This window comes from Podarcis bocagei (assembly GCF_964188305.1).
Source record: "Podarcis bocagei genome assembly, chromosome: W".
In the NCBI taxonomy this organism is placed as follows: Eukaryota; Metazoa; Chordata; class Lepidosauria; order Squamata; family Lacertidae; genus Podarcis; species Podarcis bocagei.
Genome location: NC_138131.1, coordinates 80,840,051 through 80,855,044, shown reverse-complemented (window position 1 = coordinate 80,855,044; position 14,994 = coordinate 80,840,051). Strand labels below are relative to the sequence as shown.

The 14,994-nt window shown below is 45.7% G+C and overlaps 1 pseudogene across 1 annotated transcript in view; it reads right to left on the bottom strand.

The window, feature by feature from the left end:
- Positions 1-1,124, bottom strand: part of LOC308577981 (protein CIMAP1C-like) — a 32,981-nt pseudogene extending 31,857 nt beyond the window's left edge. Inside the window, exon 1 of the transcript in view lies at positions 1,013-1,124. The product of the transcript in view is annotated as a protein CIMAP1C-like (transcript). The remainder of the gene's footprint in view (positions 1-1,012) is intronic.
- Between the last annotated feature and the right edge of the window lie 13,870 nt (positions 1,125-14,994).

Sequence of the window (14,994 nt, the reverse complement as noted above, 5' to 3'; positions counted from 1 at the left end):
AGTGCTTGGATCCTGCTTGCAGGTTTCCCACAGGCATCTGGTTGGTCACTGTGAGAACAGAATGCTGAACTAGATGCCCTTTGGCCAGATCCAACAGATTCTTATGTTCTTACGTTCTTATTTGTTCGCAGCAAAGCACACTCACCATTGATGTGTGGAATTTGCTGCCACAAGACTTGTTGAACCTAGGATAACTCAGTTGGTGCAGCATGGGACTCTTAATCTCAGGGTCATGGGTTCGAGCACCATGTTGGGTAAAAGATTCTTGCATGGCAGGGGGTTGGACTAGATGACACTCATGGGCCTTCCCAACTCTACAGTTCTGTGATTCAATGATGGACGAAAGGCTAGATAGGGATCTCCATCCTTTTCAGTAACATGCATTTGGGGACCCATTTCTTCATCATTGACCATATATTTGCATGGTGGAAGTATTGGTGGAAGTCCTGACCCACCAGCTGAAGACCTAGATGGCATTGAAGGGGGAGTATTTATTTAGCTAGTTGTTTTCTTACATTTATATCCTGCTTATTTTTGGCATGAGTAAGCTGTCGCCTGCCCTTTTCCAGGTACCAAAATACTGATTCCAGACATTCCAAGCATAAGTCTGACCCTTCCCCCCGGAGAACCACAACTGTGTCCACCCTAATCCCAGAGCCCTTCAGGACAGAGGAGCAGAATGAAGGGAGCACCCCCTCCAGAGCATGAGACCAGGCCTGATCCCTCACCCTGAGCACTTTGGAGGGGGTGGGGAATAAAACTTAAATACAGGGCACAAAAACAATGCCTTTTGTCATCTCCTTGTAGTGGCATGGTCTGTGGGGCAGCATTTGGAGAATACAAACAATTTCTTCTGTGTCTTTCTAATTCTCTGGAGTTTCTAAGAGAGGTGGCAACTGGCCTTTGCATTGCTATGCTCCCTAACCCTAATCATGCTAATACACAGCAAACAAAGGTCTTAGGATTTCAGTTACCAATCAAAGTAGCAATTGGTTGTGTCAGTCACCCATACCGCTGATGCTGCTTCTCTGGATGGAATGGAAATCTGGATGTAGATTTCAATAAGGAGTGGGGATGTTACTCAGCTTTCCAATTCCTCCTCTACCCCCTCCTTTTTGGAACATAAACAATGCCTCATGTCGCAATTCGCTCCCAGGTTGCCCAGGCGATGCTGATGCAAGTGTGGAACCAGACTTGTTTATTTCCATATTACCATGGTTCTGGCAGAATACTCTCCCTCCCTCCCTCCCTCCCTCCCTCCCTCCCTCCCTCCCTCCCTCCCTCTCTCCCCCCCCCTCTCTCTCTCTCTCTCTCTCTCCCTCTTTGTGTGCTGCTAATACAAGTCCTCCTTCCTTGCAAGTTACCAGCCGGGGGGGGGGGGGGAGAGCCACAAGCCCAAAATACCACATTTTGTTTCATAAGACCCATGGGCATAGCTAAGGGGGTGGGGACAGAGGGCAGCTGCTCCCTATCAAATAAAACAATAGAAATACTTAACTGACCAATCATGTCATTTCTGCCCCGCTAACAAAAGTCCTCGCTATGCCCATGCTAAGACCATGTTCCCCATTCCTTTGCCTTCATATGATATAGTATTCATTGATTTTTTTTGTTCCATTTTTTCGTTTTATTTGCAGCATTTGTATTCTAACCTTCCCCCATTCCCAGGAGCTCAGAGAGGGGTGTTTGCACAGGCTGCCTGGGCAACAATGACCACATCCCAGTTAAAATGAAACAAAAAGTCCAGAAAGCATAAAAAAATGAACCTCAAAGCAAAAGAGAATGTTTCTCAATATGAACAGAGGGATGGAGAGGAAATTCAGTTCCCTTAACATGAAACTGACCCAATTCACCCTTCCTTAAACAAGAGGCACACTGAAACGCAGCTTTCTTTTGAAATTTGCACTTCTTGGAATTTTGCCACATGGTTCTCCAACAAAAAACAATGTGGACATACTGTCAGGGAACTGACATCGGAGCAGAGGGGAGAGGCGAGGCTCCCGGACTCTGCAGGAGAGGGGACAAGTAAGGGAAGAGAGAGAACGTCATCTGGGGAAGGAAGTCCAGGTGACACCAGGAAGAAGGGAGAGGCAGAGAGCAGCTCGGACGTGAGGCTCCGAGACTCTTCCAGTGAAGTCAGTGAGGAGGGTGGAGGACCACCACTCGGCACGCCCACTCTGCGCAGAAGGCTTCCGCGCAGAGAGGCGAGGCGAAGGTTGTCTGTTAAGGAATTCTTTTTTAAAAAAAAATAAAATATTTATTGCAATTTTTTAAACAACGAACAAACCACCAAACATATAAAATACCATCACCATACAGACAGAAAAAGTCAAAGCAAAGTTAAGAAATAAACAAAGAATAAAAGAAGAATACATATAAAACACAGTTGTTCATAAGTCATATTTTCATAATCTTTGGACTTCCCCGCATCTCCCTTCCCTGCGTTCTCAGTCACATAGTTATAGACAGCAATTTATTACCTTATTTCAATTCTTATTTTGTAAATCTCGGATATTATGTCCCAACTTTTAAATAACTTTATCGTAAATTAAACTGCTTGATTTAAACATAATATTGCTTCAAATTTCATCATTTCCTTAAACCTCACTTATTCTCATATATTTTACAACAAAGTTTCTGCTGCCGTGTTACTTTCAATTGTGCATTCTCCTAACATTCATACAGTTTGTAGTGTTTTTGTAAATAGTCTTTAAATTTTTTCCAATCCTCTTCCACCGTCTCTTCTCCCAGGTCCCGGATTCTGCCAGTCATTTCAGCCAGTTCCATGTAGTCTATCAGTTGCGTCTGCCATTCTTCCAGTGTGGGTAAATCTTGGGTCTTCCAGTGCTCTGCAATGAGTATTCTTGCTGCTGTTGTTGCATACAGAAAAAAGGTTCTATCTTTCTTTAACACCCCTTGGCCGACAATGCCCAAAAGGAAGGCCTCTGGTTTCTTAAGGAAGGTATACTTAAATACCTTTTTAACTCATTATAGATCATTTCCCAGAAAGCCTTTACTTCCGGTCGGCGCCAGCGTTTATGGCGGTCCTCTTTCCGAGCTCCGGAGGAGGACTGCTCCACGAGTTCGGGTCTGACCCGCTACGGCAAGTGGGGGACCCCTAAAATCACAGGCGCGGATGCCTGTGAACAAGGAGACTCGGTGGGCACCAGAAGCGCCCCCCTTTACTGCCTTTTTAAAGGCTCCGGAACGGCATCGGGAGAGCGCGGTGCTGAGAGTCGCTACCCAGCCCGCAGAGTGAAGCCGCGTCGCCATTGACGGAGAGCGCCGATTCCTTCCTGCAAATTGAATTCGGATTGAAAACCCCGTGAGTAGGATTGAATGACTATCGGGAACTTTTAAATTTAAATTGGAAATTTGGCCGGAAACGGGGGAGGTTAAAATCAAGGAAGTCTGCCTTCCCCCGACTGCATGACAGATGAAGCAACGAAAAACAAAGAGCTGCATCTGAAGGGAAATAACAATAGGACTATTTAAGCCTGGCATTTGGATATAAATCTCCTCTCTAGCAGGCAGGGGCAGAGGGGAGGGAAAGTAACCTCATTAACCTGCATGATTTTTGAAAGAGAAAAACTTTCCGCTGCCTCAATCCCCTGAGACGGACTGTCAAAATAAGATACCAGGACAGTGAAAAGATTTTAGAAACTTGTTACAAGGCTACATAGTTGAGGACTTAACTGATACAAAGTTTTGGGGTTTTGCTGCTACAATATACCAGACTGGACTGTGTTGACAGAGAAACTACATAGAAAAAGTGTTGCAGCATTTATATTGAAGTTTCCTGGTTTCTTTGTTCTATATTCTTTGTTTCCTTCACTTGGACATTATGTTTTGCCCCCTCTAGAGGGCTGAGAAGTAACAGTTGCAGAATAACAGATTAAGACAGTGGGATTTTCCATTTGGAAATTGTTCCTGTGAGAACGTCCTTGGGACATGAGTGGCCCAGCAGAGGAGATAACTACGAGAGCTAAAGCAAAACAGCAGCAACAGCAACAGAAGAAAAGAGGCTCAATATCAAGTTTAACACCGACAGGTGCAGCTGGGCAGGAAAAAGTGACGGCTGTCTCCATGGAGTCAATGACACAGGCGTTACTCAAGATAAATCAATCCCTGGAAGCTTTGACACAGCAGAGTACAGAAAATTCACAAAAACTAACAGAATTAACAGCAAGGCTGGATTTGAATACGAAAAGTGTGATATCCAACACAGAATCTATAAATAAACTGATTGAAGAAAACTCGGCAACACGTAAAATCGCAGAGGATGCCAGAAAGATTGCTGAGGAGACACAGGAAAAATTAGAACCGTTTTCTAAAAAAGTGTATGAACATGATGCGGCCTTGTCTTTGATGGAATTACAGAGAAAGGAGAGAAATTTGAAATTAAGACTAATTCCTGAAAGTGAAGGAGACAGCCTTGTGGAGTTCCTTACACAAGAGTTTTCTGACTTTTGGCAGGAAGAATTGGAGGAAGAAGAATTTAAGATAATAACAGCATTTAGACTGGGCAGGAGACAAAACAGAAAGACTCCGAGGGATTGCCTGATTACTTTCAGATCCAAGGAAGAAAGAGACAAAATACTGAAACTAAATTACCAAAAGGCCTTGGAAATTGGAAATTCTCATATACAGATTTTTAAGGACATCCCTGAATATATTTTGGAGGTGAGAACCTTCTATAAAGATCTGGTCTACCTGCTGAAAAAGAACAACATACTCTTCAGGTGGGAGTTTCCACAAGGACTGCCCTTTAACTACAAGGGAAAGAAGGTGAAAATAAAAACAATTCAAGACAAAGAGAAATTCTTGGAGAGAAACCACGAGGATCTGCAGAAGGGAACGGTAGACCCAATCTCAGAGCAAAAAAGAGTAGTGGACATTCTGAATCTATCATTTGGGCTTAAACCACCACCATCAGAGGAAGAGCAACAACTTGGAGCGGTAGGAGGAGTAAGTGACAAATAACAAGATGGCCCTGCAATTCCTTAGTTGGAATTGTAATGGGCTGAACATGCCCACGAAAAGACGCCAAGTTTTTCATATTTTGAAAAGAGAACAATTGGATTTGATCTGTTTACAAGAAACCCATGTGACCAGGGTACACAGAAAACTACTTATAAATAAAAGATTAGGACAAGAATTCATCTCATCGGACAAAGTTAAGAAAAGAGGAGTAGTGATTTATGCAAAAGAGAAATTGGCCCCAAAAATGATGTTTAAAGATGAACAAGGAAGATACCTGGCAGTGGAAATACAAGTACAAGGAGAAAAATTGTTAATAGTTGGAATCTATGCACCAAATGAAGGGAAGGCGGAATTCTTCAAGAAGTTGCATGAAACTCTGATGGATTATTTGGACTATAACGTAGTAATTATGGGAGATATGAATGGTGTGGTTTCTACAAATATGGACAAGGCACAAAGACTGACAATCTCCAAGGAAGGGAGACTTCCGAAGACCTTCTTTGAAATGACTGAAAATATGGACTTAATAGATATTTGGAGAACAAGGAACCCTCTCGAGAGAGAGGGAACTTTTTTCTCTCAAGCAATGATGACCTGGACCAGAATCGACCAAATTTGGATTACTAGTGGGATGGCTCCAAAGATTAAAAAAATAGAAATCTGCCCAAAGACTTGCTCCGACCATAACGCCGTGAAGATGGAGATGAAACTTACAACAACTGGTCAATTCAGATGGAGGATGAATGACACCCTGTTTCGAGACGAGGAGATCCACAGAAAGGCCCAAAAAACCTTAAAGGACTATTTTGAAATAAATTTAAAGGCCGATGTAGAAAAAAGAGTGATCTGGGACGCAAGCAAAGCTGTGATGCGAGGATTTTTGATTCAACAAAATTCAATAAAAAAGAGAAAGCAAAATGAGAAGAAGGAAAAGATTTTGGAAAAGATAAAAGAAGGAGAGAAAAGATTAAGATCAAAACCAAAGTCCCAGGAGATTTTGAGAGAGATCAAGCTATATCAAACACAATATATGGAATTGATGAATCAAGAGATTGAGTGGAAGATAAAGCAAATGAGACAAAAGACATTTGAATCGGCAGATAAATGTGGTAAACTTCTCGCCTGGCAATTGAAGAAAAGACAGAAACTAAATACAGTTACAAATCTAGAAGTGGATGGAAAGAATATATCCAAACCCAACGAGATTAGAAATTGTTTCCTGAGTTATTTTAAAAAGTTATATTCACAAGGATCACAGAATGAAGAGGACATAGATGAATTCCTTAAAAAATATGGATTACAAAAAATCTCTCATCAAAGTAAGGTGGATCTAAATCAGAGAATAACAGAACAAGAGATAGAGGGTGCCATTCAGAACATGCAATTGGGCAAATCTCCAGGACCAGATGGACTGACTTCCAGATACTACAAAGCTTTGAAGGAGTGGTTGGTGCAACCGCTAAAGGAAGTCTGTAATGAGATTTTAGAGGGGAAAAGGGCGCCAGAATCGTGGAAAGAAGCGTATATTACACTCATACCAAAGACAGAGACTGAAAAGACTCAACTTAAGAACTACCGCCCAATATCATTACTTAATGTGGATTACAAAATTTTTGCAGACATTTTGGCAAAAAGATTGAAAAGAGTGTTGATGGAGAAGATTCATAAGGACCAAGCAGGCTTTCTCCCTAAAAGGCATTTATCAGACAATGTGAGGAACATAATAGACATTTTGGAACTACTAGAGGTGAATATAAACACTAAAGCAGTTCTGATTTTTGTGGACGCGGAGAAAGCCTTTGACAATATCTCTTGGAGTTTTATGAAAAAGAATCTTCATGGGATGGGGGTAGGCCAAGGATTTGAGAATGGTATGGGTGCGATATATTCTGAACAAAAAGCTTGAGTGTAAAGTTGCTTAAAGTATCTCTGGAAGCACTTTCTAATCTCCACAGGATTCTGAATGTTTTTCCCTTCAATCTCTAAGTTGGTAACCGTATTTAGTTTTTGTCTCTTTTTCAGCTGCCATGCTAACAGCTTTCCACATTTATTTGCCGATTCAAATGATCTTTGTTTCATTAACTTGATTTTCCACTCCACTTCCTGATTTATCAATTTAGAGTATTGTACTTGGTAGAGTTTAGTTTCTCTCAGAATCTCCTTTGACTTCGGTTTCGATCTTAACTTTTTCTCGCATTCCCTAATTTTCTCCAAAATCTTTTCCTTTTTCTCGTTCTGTGCTCTTTTCTTTATGGTGTTCTGTTGTATCAGAAACCCCCTCATTACAGCTTTACTTGGGTCCCAGATTACTCTTTTTTCCACCATGGTGTTCAAATTTATTTCAAAATAGTCCTTCAAAGCTTTTTGGGCCTTTTTGATAATCTCCTGGTCTCTGAGCAGGGTGTCATTCATCTTCCATCTAAAGGAGCCGGTTGTAGTTAGTCTCATATCCATCTTTACTGCGTTATGGTCGGAGCAAGTCTTTGGGCAGATTTCCACTTTTCTGATCTTGGGTGCCAGACCTCTAGTTATCCAGATTTGGTCGATTCTTGTCCATGTCAGTTGGGCTTCAGAAAAGAATGTTCGTTCTCTTCCTAGGGGTTTTTTTGTCCTCCAGATATCAATCAAGTCCATATTGTCAGTCAGTTCAAAAAAAGTTTTAGGTAGTCTGCCATCTTTTGTCAAGCTTTGGCCATGTGACTTATCCATATTTGTAGACACCACCCCATTCATATCTCCCATCATAATGATGTTATTATAGTCCAGATAGTCCAGCATTGTCTCATGCAGCTTCTTATAAAATTCTGATTTCCCTTCGTTCGGTGCATAGATTCCCAGTATCAAGAACTTTTCACCCTGGGTTTGAATTTCGATTGCCAAAATTCTTCCTTGTTCATCTTTAAAAAGGAATTTTGGTGATAGGCTCTCCTTTGCATAAATCACCACTCCTCTCTTTTTGACTCGGTCTGATGAAATAAATTCTTGGCCTAATCTTTTGTTAATTAACACTTTTCTGTGGAGCCTAGTCACATGTGTTTCCTGTAGGCAAATAATGTCCAATTGTTCTTTCTTTAATATATGGAATATCCTTCTCCTTTTTTCCGGGGAATTTCCACCATTAATGTTCCAGCTAAGAAGTTGCAGAGACATCCTGGGCGAGTCTGTTATTCTGTAGAGGGTGGTGTTTCTTTCTTCTGTTCCTCAGATCCCAAAGGTGTAGGTGCAGGCGGTGGCGGTGACCAAGCCTCAGGCCCTGTAATCACTTTCTGAAGGTCTTCTCCGTAATCATGCAGGAACTTATCTTTATCCTCGGGTGTTTTAATTTTCACCTTCTTCCCTCTGAATGTGAAAGATAATCCTTGAGGAAATTCCCACCTGAAAAGGATTGAGTTACTTCTCAACAGTTTGGTTAGTTCTGTATAGGTGGTTCTTAGATCCAAAAGTTGTTTAGGGATATCTTTGTAAATTTCCGCTCTCCTTCCCTGGATTACAAGTGATTTTTCATAATGTAAGCTTAGTATTTTATCCTTCTCTTCCTTAGATCTCAAAGTAATCAAACAGTCTCTGGGTCTGTCCTTCCTTGCTACTCTTCCAAGTCTGAAGGCACTAACGATTTTAAAGTCCTTGTCTTCCTCCAAGTTCCAAAACTTGGAAAGTTCTTTTGTCAAATATTCCGTTAAATTCCCTTGTTCCAGTTCTAAAATTGATCTCAGCCTCAGATTATTTTCCCGACTGCGTAATTCAATCATAGACAGGTAGGCCTGATGTTCACCAATCTGTTTAGTCAGTGGTTTAACCTCCTCCTTCACTGCTTCCACTTTCTGGTTAACTTCCTCAGCCAATTTACGATTCTCTGTGGTAGCTTTACGATTCTCTGTAGTAGCTTCAAAAAGCTTCCCAATTGATTGTGCATGTAAGGTCACTTGTTCAGTTAATTTATTTAGGCTGGCAGTATTTTGGTCAATCTTTGCCGATTGTACATCCACTTTTTTGTCCAATGTTTCCAACTTCTCCAAGATTTTGTCTAGTACTGATTCGTTTCCTCCAGCTGCCATGCCTTCTGATAAAGTCAGCTCAGTTTCTAATTCTTGTGTTCCCAAAACAGTAGGAACAGATGATCTGCGCAACTGGGAAGTTAATGTTGATTGAGTTAATTGTTTAGCTTTAGCTTTGGCCGATCTTGTTTTCCCAGTGCCACTCATTCCACTCCTGTCTACGTGCCAAGGTCAAATTTAGTATGCTCCCATGGGAATCCACAAGCTCAGAGAGTAAACAACAAGTTAAAGGAAGAAAAAAGAGAAAAAACAAGTCCCAACCAGTTGTAAATCCAAAATCCACCAGGGGGAGTTCAAACAAATCTTGAGGAGAACAAAGGAATTTTTTCCAATAGTTGTTCCAAAGCGTAAAAGCTTAAAAAAGTTTTGCCAAAATCCAACAGTATCCAACCACTCATAAATTTCAAGAAAGACCTTCCGCTCTTCTTTATAGCCAGCAGAGTGAGTCCTTATTTAAACAAAGTTTCAGGAAAAGTGCCAGATAATAGTGTTTCAAAGTAGCTAGTCCAGTAACACTCAAAAGTAACAGTTCAGAGTAGCAAAAATCAAGTCCGCAAACTGACAGCTCTAATAGTTTGGCAGTCAAGTACCTGGGTTTCTTTAAATAATTTTGTAAATCCACAGGGAGAGGAAAAACTAAGTTCAAAGCAAAGCAGAAAAAAAAAGTTTAAATCCCTTAGTACCTATAGCGACAGTTCAGGTCATGCACGAAATTGAAACTTTTAAATTCCTCTTCAAAGGCTTCAGATCAAAGTAATTCTTATGCTGGAGGAAATTTAGGAGACACCCACTCACGGATTCTGCTAGCGACTAAGCAGCAGCGCAAAGGGCTGCTCAGTCAGGGAAAGACACAACCACACCTAAGCGGTTTGGAACGGCTGGAGATTTACACACAAGCAACCCCATTTCCCGTGACAGCAATCCGTGAGTCCTTTACGTTGCTTGTGTGCAAGAGGACCGGGGTACAGTCATGAGTCAAACCGGAGGAGCCGGCGCAGGAGAGGGGGCCAAAGGCGGACAGAGTCTGGAGGAGAGAAACCAAGACTTGGAGCAGCAACTGGCTCTACTAGCGGCGCGGCTGGATGAAAGGAGGACACATGACGCCCAGGGGAAGATTACCCCCATCGCAAGAAAGGTACGGGGACTTGTGCGGACTTTTGGGGGCAACCCCAGAGATTATAACGCTTTTAAGACTGAAGTGCAGTATGCGCTGGATCTGCAGCACGATGACTTTGCCGACGATGGGGGAAGAGTCGCTTTCGTGGTGGGGCACCTGCAGGGGAGGGCCAGAGATTGGGTCCGACCCTTAATGGCGGCGGAGAACGCGGCTTTGAAGGACCTGAGAAAGTTTTTTAGCGCGATGGATCACATGTTCGCGAGTGATGTTGAAGAGAGTGTGACTCGTAAAGAACTGATGGAGTGCAAACAAGGAAACCAGTCAGTGAGAGAGTACTGGTCGAGATTTGCTATGCTGATCCATAAACTTGGGTGGGATCTGAGTTCTCAACCAGTACAAATGTTATTTGAGGAGGGCTTATCCCCTTGGGTGAGAGACGAACTTTCCCGCTCACCCCGCCCGGAATCGATGGACCAGCTGACCAAGTTGGCGCTCGCTGTAGGAGTCAGGCAAGAGACGCGCGCGCTGGAAAGGCGGGAAGGGAGAGCAGAGCGTTGGCATGACAACCGCACTCCAGACGTGCCAGTGTCTACTGTGCCACCCGAGGAGCCAATGGAGATTGGAGGAGCGCGCGCGTGCGGGTTTTCAAACTCCAGCGAGGTGCGTAAGAAGGAGGGGAAAACCAGTAAGAGGTGTTTCCTATGCCAGCAGCCGGGACATTTTGCCAGAGTATGCCCTCAGAAGAAGGCGTGGCAAGGAATGGTGGGGGCAGTGGGGAGTGAGGAGGAAAAGAAAGAGGCTCCGGGAAACGGCCGTGCTTGGCTGCAGGAAGGAGGGCACAGCAGCCAGGCGAGCAACCAGTAGTAGTGCCCAAACCAGACCCCCCCCCCCGAGCAGCCATCGCAATAGAGGTGGTGCTAGAACTCCCAAACGGACACCCCATCAAAGTGAAGGTGCTGCTGTATTCAGGCAGCTCTTGCAACTTCTTTAGCAAGGATTTTGCGCTAGAACACCAGCTACAGGTGGTGCCTCTAGAACATCCCCTGCAAGTAACCACGATAGATGGGAGAGAACTTTTGGGAGGGGAAGTGACCCACCAGACCCCGCCCATGAAAATGACAGTTTCCAGACACACTGAGACAATTGTCTTTCACGTAGCCACCTTAGCAGGACCACCTATCATACTGGGAATGAGTTGGCTGGCACTGCACGACCCAGTAGTAGGGTGGCACCAGCGGACAGTCACCTTTGGGTCAGCTCACTGCGTAGAGCATTGCCACGGAGGGGAAGGCCTGAGGATGGCAGTAGCCAGGGTGGCAGGGATGGCAGTAGGGGAAAAAGGGAAGATACCACCTCAGTATGCGGACTTGGAAGAAGTCTTCAGCGAGAAGGAGGCGGATCGGCTACCCCCCCACAGGCCCTTTGACTGCCAGATCAACTTGCTCCCAGACGCTCAGCTGCCAGTGGGCAAGCTGTACGCCATGTCAGATAGGGAGATGCAGGAATTGCGGAAGTTTATTGACAAGAACCTGAAGCGAGGGTTCATAAGGGAATCGAGGGCGGTGGGGGGTAGTCCAGTGTTCTTTGTGGACAAGCGAGACTCCCATGAGCCCAGGCTCGTAGTGGACTACCGTGGATTGAACAGGGTGTCGGAACCAGTGACCTTCCCAATGCCCAGAATTGATGACATTTTGGCCAGGGTAAGGAAGGGGAAGATTTTTACCAAGCTGGACCTTCGGGGGGCGTACAACTTGATAAGGATGAGGGAGGGGGATGAATGGAAAACCACCATGTTCACCCCTCTGGGAGCCTTTGAGTACTTAGTTATGCCCTTCGGATTACAATCGGGATCGAGCACCTTTCAAGCTTTCATGCACCACGTGCTGGGGTCCCTGCTGTACAAGAATTGTGTAGCCTTCCTGGACGACGTCCTAATCTACTCAGAGAACGAGGAGCAGCATGTAAAAGACGTCAGGGAAGTGCTGAAGAGACTGCAGGAGCACCAGCTGTGGGTCAAATTGGAGAAGTGCCAATTCCACGCTCGAGAGGTGAGTTCCTTGGCTATCGGTTGTCAGACAAGGGCTTGGCCATGGACCCGGGGAAGGTGCAGGCTGTGCTAGAATGGAAGCCTCCCAAGAACAGGAAGGACGTGCAGAGGTTCTTGGGGTTTGCAAATTTCTACAGGAAGTTCATCAAGAACTTCGCCCATCTAACGGCACCCATAACGGATTGTCTCAGCAGTAAGAAGAAGTTCGAATGGACAGAAGAGGCCCAGCGTTCCTTTGAAAAGCTTAAGAGGGCTTTCGCGTCGGAAGAGCAGCTCCTACATGTGGATCTGCGGAAGCCGATGAGGCTAGAGACGGACGCGCCAGACAGAGCTGTGGGGGGCATATTGCTCCAGCAGGAAAATGGGGAACAGTGGAAGCCGTGTGCCTTCTTTTCCAGGAAGCTGAACAAGTCAGAGCAAAACTATACAGTGTACGATCGGGAACTGCTGGCAATTCACGAGGCCTTTCGACGATGGAGACATTTTCTCATAGGCGCACAGCACAAAGTCCAGGTGTGTACTGACCACAAGAACGTGGAATATTGGAGAACGGCGAGAGTGCTGAACCAACGACAGGTGCGGTGGGCACAGGAGTTTTCCAAGTTTGATTTTGAGATTAGGTACGTGCCTGGGAAGGAAAATGTCAGAGCAGACGCCCTCTCCCGCAAGCCCGAATACGCAGAAGGGGAGGGAGGGCCAGAAGCACGTCATGTCATTCCCGAGGGCAGATGGGTGTGTGGGGGAGTGTTCGTCGGGAGGCAAGAGCTGGCCGGGTTGACGAGGGATGATCAATATGCACAAACCAAAATCCGAGAAATTGGTATCACTGGGGAAACTCAGGGGGGGGGGTTCGAAGTAAAGGACGGGGCACTGTACTATAAGGGTGCATTGTACATACCTGAGGGGGATTTGAGGAGCAGAATACTCAAACAACTGCATGACAACCCCACGGCAGGACATTTTGGACAACATAAGACAATGCTACTGGTCACCAGGCAGTTTTGGTGGCCACGGGTGAGGGAAGATGTGAAGGAGTATGTACGTGGGTGCCAGTGCTGCCAGAGAGCGAAGGGGGAGAGGACAGCACCTGCAGGGTTACTGGAGCCCTTACCCACACCAGAGAGGCCATGGGAGGTGGTATCAATTGACTTTATGACGGACTTACCCAAAGCCAGGGGGAAAACGGCAGTAATGGTGGTAGTTGACTTGATGACCAAAATGTGCCATTTTATTGCGTGCTCGCATGCGGTGACTGCAGAAGAAACAGCAAAGCTGTTTGTAGAGCATGTTTTCAGGTTGCATGGCGCCCCCTTGAGGATTTTATCCGACAGAGGCCGGCAATTCACGTCCAGATTCTGGAGGAAGCTCATGAGTCTGCTGGACGTCGAGGTTGGGTTCTCAACGGCCAGACATCCAGAAACCAATGGACAAGCAGAGAGAGCTAACAGCATACTTCAACAATATCTACGCTGCTACGTCTGCGAGAGGGAGAAGGATTGGGTGGACAAATTAGCGCTGGCTGAGTTTGCATACAATAATGCAGAACATGTGTCCACAGGGATGAGTCCGTTTATGGCGAATTACGGGTGTCACCCCAGGGCTTTCCCCGGGGAAGGGGAGGGAAGTTGGAGTGTTCCCGCAGCTGAAAAATTTTGGAAGAAATGGAGGCTTTACACCAACAGCTTAAGTTAAACCTGGAAAGGGCCAAGGAAGAGTACAAGAGGCAGGCAGACAAGCACCGCAGAGAGGGAGAAACCATAAGAGTGGGGGACCAGGTGTGGTTGTCTACCAAAGGGTTGCCGTTCAAAGGAGGGTGCAAGAAGCTAAGGCCAAAGAAACTGGGACCGTTCGAAGTAGCCCAGCAAGTTAATCCAGTGGCCTTTAGGCTCAAATTGCCATCTCACATGAAACTGCACCCCATGTTCCACAGGTCCTTACTCTCACCGTTCAGGGAGGGGAGGGAATTTCTGGGTCAGCAAAGTGAAACACCCTTGCATCCACAGATGGAGGAAAGGGAATTCAGTGGCCATGCAGCTGAAATTCTTGATTCCAGGTGGAGAGGGGGACGAGTGGAATATTTGGTGGCGTGGGAGGGGGAGCCAGAAGCGGAAAATGCATGGGTCCCAGCAGAAGAGATTAGGGATGAGTATCTGCAGGAGGAGTTTCATAGCAGGTATCCGGGAAAGCCCAAACCACCAGAGAGGTTCTGGGGGGAGCAATTTGGCACCACCGATGAAGAGGAAGAGTTTGAGGGTTTTCCCGCCTCCGAAGAGGAGGAAGGGGAATTGTCCGAAGAAGAATCCGACTGGGGAGATAGGGGAGAGAGAAGAGACAGCAGCAAATGGAGAGGGGTGTTTGAATCATCAGATGGAGGGGAGAGTTCCTTCCGGGGGTTTCCTGCATCACCGTCCGAGGAAAGGACGGGGGGGTTGGAGGGCCCTGGGAGGGAGGTGGATGTCAGGGAACTGACATCGGAGCAGAGGGGAGAGGCGAGGCTCCCGGACTCTGCAGGAGAGGGGAAGAGTAAGGGAAGAGAGAGAACGTCATCTGGGGAAGGAAGTTCAGGTGACACCAGGAAGAAGGGAGAGGCAGAGAGCAGCTCGGAGGCGAGGCTCCGAGACTCTTCCAGTGAAGTCAGTGAGGAGGGTGGAGGACCACCACTCGGCACGCCCACTCTGCGCAGAAGGCTTCCGCGCAGAGAGGCGAGGCGAAGGTTGTCCGTTAAGGAATTCTTATGCTGGAGGAAATTTAGGAGACACTCACTCATGGATTCTGCTAGCGACTGAGCAGCA